Here is a 6229-nt window from a genome sequence, read left to right as displayed (position 1 = left end):
AAATTTGAATATTTGATTTGTTAAATTTTATCATAGGTAAGTATCTATTTCAGTGGTTAAAGGCCTTGATTGTGTGTTGGAGGTCATAGATTTAAATCTCTCCTTGAGAAAAATTCTATTATTTTTGTTCCTAGCTTTGTCTCTATCTATTTAACTTAAAAATTATTTTTGTTCAACTAGTAACAGAATGAAGTTGTTGATTTAGTGATAAAGTGTTAACTTATCTTATGGTCATGTGTTTGAATCTTTGCATGAGCAAATGACAATATTTTTACTATTTCTTGAGTGTGTCACACTTTGAGTGTTTGTGGATGGATGGTCATGGGTTTATCTAATAAACTATCAGGAAGTTGGAATTTGTTTTTGTAAAAATCTATATTTTTTATTTTCTTTTCCCAAAATTTCCCCTATTTCCGCATTTTCACCTTTGGTTTTTCAGGATATTGAATTTGATCTTCCAAATTAGCATACAATAAATTAAGAGAATATTTACTTTCTCTTTCCTAAGTTGAGAATCATAACCCTAATATATATAGCTTTGGTATATTTTCCCTAATTCCTAATTAGCCCATCATTAATTAGAAATTAATTAGAACTCAATTACTAGAGTATGTACACATATTTGACTCATACTTTATTTAATAATTAAAGCTCAATAAACTTTAACTAAATTAGATCACTTTTAATTTAAACTAACCTATAATAATAATAAATAATAACATATAATTACCCTTATATATATATATATATATGAATTTTCCAACATTATTCTCTTCTCATACAATTGGTGGGACAGGAGAGAATGGTGAAAATAACATTGTTAAATAGGAGACACAGTCATTATCTATCATTAAAGCTAAGGATTTGACCAAAGGATCCTAACCTTGCTATCATTAAAGCTAAGTATTTGCAAACCACTCATTATCTGATTTCGATTTTCAAAATCAAAATCAAAATGTGGAAAGAAGGTCCCAATGTTGTCTGTCATGTTTCTAATTTCATCCCACGTTTCATGTCAACACAACACCTTTTCTAACAATAAATGGTATGTGTTGTGTGGTGTGAAATCAAATTAGTATAATGTATATCAAGGAATTAGATTCCCTTTCTGAAATATGTATGTTAAAAAAATAATTGTTTGGATTGTTACTTAAAGTAAATGATACACAAGTTATTTAAACTATGAATGCTGTTCATCAATTCCTCAAATACAACATTGGCAATCAATCTGTTGACCGCAACTGTATAATGGATTCCAAGAAGGGTCATTGCAACATTGTGTTACAGGCGGATGACCACAAGATCTCGAAAGATTGTAACTGTAAAGACCTCCAGTTCCACAGCAAGCCTTCAATTGTTCTTTAAACCCTGGAGATTTGTTTGGAGAACTGTAAATCCGCATTGTAGTGCTGTAATAATTAGCATAAACTATGTTGGTGTCGGGATGAAGGTTTCGGATTTTTTCGAGTTCTTTTTGAAGTAATTGATTGTGGTGTTGAGAGAATTGGTTCAATCATGTTAGACAACCAGTTAAGGGATCATATTAATCCTTGTCTGAACCTTGAAACAGTGTCAAATAAGTGGGAGAGCATCGAATTGGGAAGTTTCCAGGGACCAGAAATGTCACTGCACCCAACTCGATCAACTCCTACATATCAAACTCAAATGTTATAATAATATGAAACACAGTACTGATCAATAATTGCCGTAAAAAACTGGTAATTCTTACATTAATTGATGAAGTTATAGAATCAACAACAGGAGGAACAAAGTTTCAAACATTCTCAATGCTTTTTCCTTGCTTGAAGGCCTGACTGCAATCATTTCCCCCGATTTCTCCCATCATTATCAAAGAGTTCCGTAGGAGCTGTTTGAGATCTGTACGTAGATTAAGAAATTGTTTGAAGGAATTCACTTCATCTACTAAAGATATGTCGGTGACGGGATTATAGGTTCCAGTAAATGAAGAATTGAGTGCACTAGCATCCCGCTCCCCCCCAAACTGCAAAATTCACACCACTTTCAAATTTCTCTGATTTTTCATTTTTATATCCATCATATGGTGGAAGAAATGGCAATCCCAAAGCTTCAGCTGCAAAACCATGGACAGATATTATCATATCTATTATGGGATATATAATAATGGTGGATCCTAGACTAAAGTTTGGGTGCTTACTAAAATTTTTAAAAATTTTAAGAGTTTTATGTCAACTTTTTAAAAAGAAATTAAGGTCTAATTAAACTTTTAAATTTTTTGTTAGATTAATGGGAATTTTCAAAAATTTAAGGGATCTAATTAAAATAAGAATAATATTTTGTACACTGCCAGCAGAATTTTTAAATTTCATAAACAATGTTAAGGGTTGACAATAGTCTTATAGAGATGTAGTATAATATTAAAATAAATAAATATTTATAAAAAAGAAACATGTGACAATATTTTAAAATTGCTTGTGAAATAAAAATATATATACCGCTAGTGTATCAAATATTAACACATCTAAATATGATAATATTTGAATTTAAATAAAAAATTAATAAAATAAAATTTTTATAAATTGAAATAACTTTAAAGATATTATATATATATGTTGAATAATTAGAATATCTTAATACAAATACTACTTGCATTTGTAATATTCAAATCCGTAAAAATAGATCATATATTTGCAAATATCTAAATCCACACTAGTCGTTACCATTTTTATTTGTATTTAGATACATTTAGAGTATGGATCAAAGTAGTCAATATCGTAAAGGTGGACATATTGTTTTTATCTTGATACTGATACATACTGATATCAATGTGTTTCAGTGTATTATTTCAAGTTTATTGATGTTTTAAATCTCTTTTTTCACACTTATATACATGCAAATATATTATAAAGAAATATATATAAATTATGTCTTTATAATATATTTATATATAAATATAAGTTTTAAAATTATTACGAGTCAAAGAAAAAACAAACATGTATACCCAAGTAGCCATCTAACATTAATGGTGATATTCCAAAGCATGAGGCCAAGTGGGATCAACTAAAAAAATAATTTCTGGACTCAAAATCTTCCATTTGCAAACGAGTCACTATCTATTTCGATTTTCAAAATCAAAAGAAAAATGTGGGAAGAAGCTTAAAAAAACGTGGGAGCTTGGAAAAACAGATTAGGTTTAGTGTTATTGATAATGAAGAAGATGTTATTAAGGAACTTTTGGAAATTGAACTGAGAATATTAAATTTGGATTTATAGGTTGTTTGATCTGTGAATTTTTTAGGTCAGTGTTTTTGGTGGTTTTTAAGGTGGGTTTTTGCTAATTCTTATTCGAGGGTTTTTATAGGATTCTTTTATGCCTTATTTTAATTGTTGTTTAGTTTTTGGGAGTAGTGTTCTTATTCGATGCTTGTGGTTTGAAGGTGTTGTTCTCGTTGATGTGTACAGAGGGGAATTGATTTCTTTAAGAAAAGTTTTTAAACTGTCATCTATCAAGTAAATGATTGGTTTTCATTGCTATATATTGGAGTTTTGTCCTTGTTGATATGTGTTGGAGTTTTGTTCTCAACCTTCATGGAAAGACATGTACAATTCATGGAGGGAGAAGCCTTAGTTGGTAGAGATATGACTTATAAGAGCTCTTGGGAAAAGTGTTAATATTGTGTGTAATATTAATTGAGGAGAATGTGTGTGGGGTGACTTTAGTGGATGGTATCTCTTGTGAGTTCTTGCAAGTTGTATCTCCATCAACCGAGAAGCCTCCTCCATGAATCGTACATGATTCTTCATAGAGACTAGAGACAACCCCAATATTTTTAGTTGTTGAAAGTCCAATTGACTGTCCAACGAGTAGTAAGTCGGTGTACAAGATTAAATATAATTCGAATGAAAGTATTGAGAGACTTAATGCTCATCTTGTTGTTTTTGGTAATCACCAGGTGGAAGGTATTGACTATGATGAAACTTTTAATCTTGTGGCGAAAATGATTACTGTTCGTGCTATCTTAGCTATTGCAGCTTTGAATCGGAGTTACATTATATGGGTATATATAATGCATTTTTGCATGGTGATATTGATGAAGAGGTTTACATGAAGGTTCCTCAGGTTTTGTCCCTGATAAGCCTGGAATGGTTTGTTGTTTGCCCAAGTCTTTGTATGGATTAAAACAGGCTCCTCGGTGTTGGTTTGCAAAGTTAGTTACTGCACTGAAAGGGAATGGATTTCTTCGATCATATTCTGATTATTCTCTCTTTATATACACTACGAGATTTGTACACATTAATGTGCTAGTTTATGGTGATGATTCGCTTGTTTCTAGGAATGATTTTGCTGCTTTGAAAACTTTTGAGGGGTATCTCAGTTCTTGCTTTCATATGAAGATCTTGGTGTTTTGAAATACCTTTTGGTGATAGTAGTAGCTCGTAGTTCTTTGGGTATATATTTTTATCAAAGGAAATACGCACTTGATATTATTTCGAAGACGGATCTTTTGGGAGCAAAGCCCACATGATCACCAATAGAGAAAAATCATAGATTGACGAGTGATACATGGCAGTTTTGACTGATTCTAAGTTATACAGATGGTTAATGGGTCGTTTGATTTATTTGGTAAATGACCAAACCTAATTTAGTATACTCATTTCATGTCTTATCTTAGTTTATGCATATGTCAAGACAGAAGCATTGGGACACGACTTTGCGTGTTGTCCAGTACTTGAAAGGTTCTCTTGGCCAATGGATTTTATTGATATCTGATAGTGATTTTTCCTTAAAAGGGGTGGTGTGATTCAAATTGGTATGCTTGTCCTTTAACTCAGCATTCGCTTACCGGTTGGCTTGCCTTTCTGAGACAATCTCTTATTTCTTGGAAAACTAAGAAACAACATATTGTGTTTTAGTCTTCTGTTGAGGCTAAGTATAGGTTATGGCTTCCATCACTTGTGAGCTCAAAAGACTGAAAGCCTTGCTATTGAGTTGTTTATCATCCTAAAACTATTCCTTTATTTTGTAATAGTCATTTTGTGTTGCATATTGTATAGAATCCTATATTTCAATAGCGTACTAAACATATTGAAGTGGATTGTCACTTTACTAGGGTTGCAGTCCAGGATGCATTGATTGCAGCTTCTTATGTTCTGACCTCCATTTAGTTGGCTAATATTTTTACAACCGCGCTTAGTAAACCGCAATTTGAATATCTTATTATGGGATATTATCTTTTAGGAATATCTAAATATATTGTATATCTTTCTTTTAGGCATATATTTAGGAATATATTATATATCTTTCCTATTCTTACGTAACTACTGCTTTATAAATATTATGTATACTCTTAAGAGGTCAATCAATAAGATTAAAAGGGATTACTTATCCCTGTCATAAAAGTAGATTTATTTAAAAATATTTAGATTTATTTAAAATATTAAGTTTATTTATATTTAAAAGTATTTAATAGATATAAAAGCCTCTTAGTTAATTTTGTTATGAGGTATACATTAGTGCATGCGGAATTTTTTAAATGTATATTTTTTAAAAATATTTATTTATTAACTAGAAAATTAAAGTTAGAATTTTTTTTTTGGAAAATGACGATTAATATATTAGTATTAATATATTAATTTTGTTTGGAATAATTTCATTATAAATTCTAATCATATCTGCTATTTTTTACCCAATGTCTAGAACTATTCATAACTCTTCCCCAACCTATAAATAGAATGATAAATGCGCTTCAGCACACTTGACTCCATACCAATTGAGCTAAAACTCAATCGGCGAGTATCAATATATTAATTATAAATGAAAATTTAATTATATAAATTAAATATTTAATGTGTCACATGTAACTTAAAAGAACTATTCCAACAAATATTTTTATATAAAAAATTCTTGCTATAGATTATATATATAATATGATACAATAAAAACAATTAAAATTAGATTATGTGGCATCTAGTGTAGGGAAGGAAAATTTTTATAGTATTTTAAAGTTGCAATTTAAACTATCTAATTTAAAATTCTCCATTTATATTAACCAGTGGTCAAAGTTTTTATCAAATATTGTAATATTGTATAAAAAATTTATCTACTTTAAAAAAAATTATAAAATTATTTAAAGACATAAATTAAAAACTTTTAATATTTTAAATTTTTTTGTAACTTATGATACTAACTCAGCTTGATTAATCAAAAAATCAAAGCAAAAACTATCTTATTTAAAAACAAATTATGAAA

Source organism: Gossypium hirsutum, chromosome A04 (genome assembly GCF_007990345.1).
Source record: "Gossypium hirsutum isolate 1008001.06 chromosome A04, Gossypium_hirsutum_v2.1, whole genome shotgun sequence".
Taxonomy (NCBI): Eukaryota; Viridiplantae; Streptophyta; class Magnoliopsida; order Malvales; family Malvaceae; genus Gossypium; species Gossypium hirsutum.
This window is presented reverse-complemented; position numbering follows the sequence as displayed.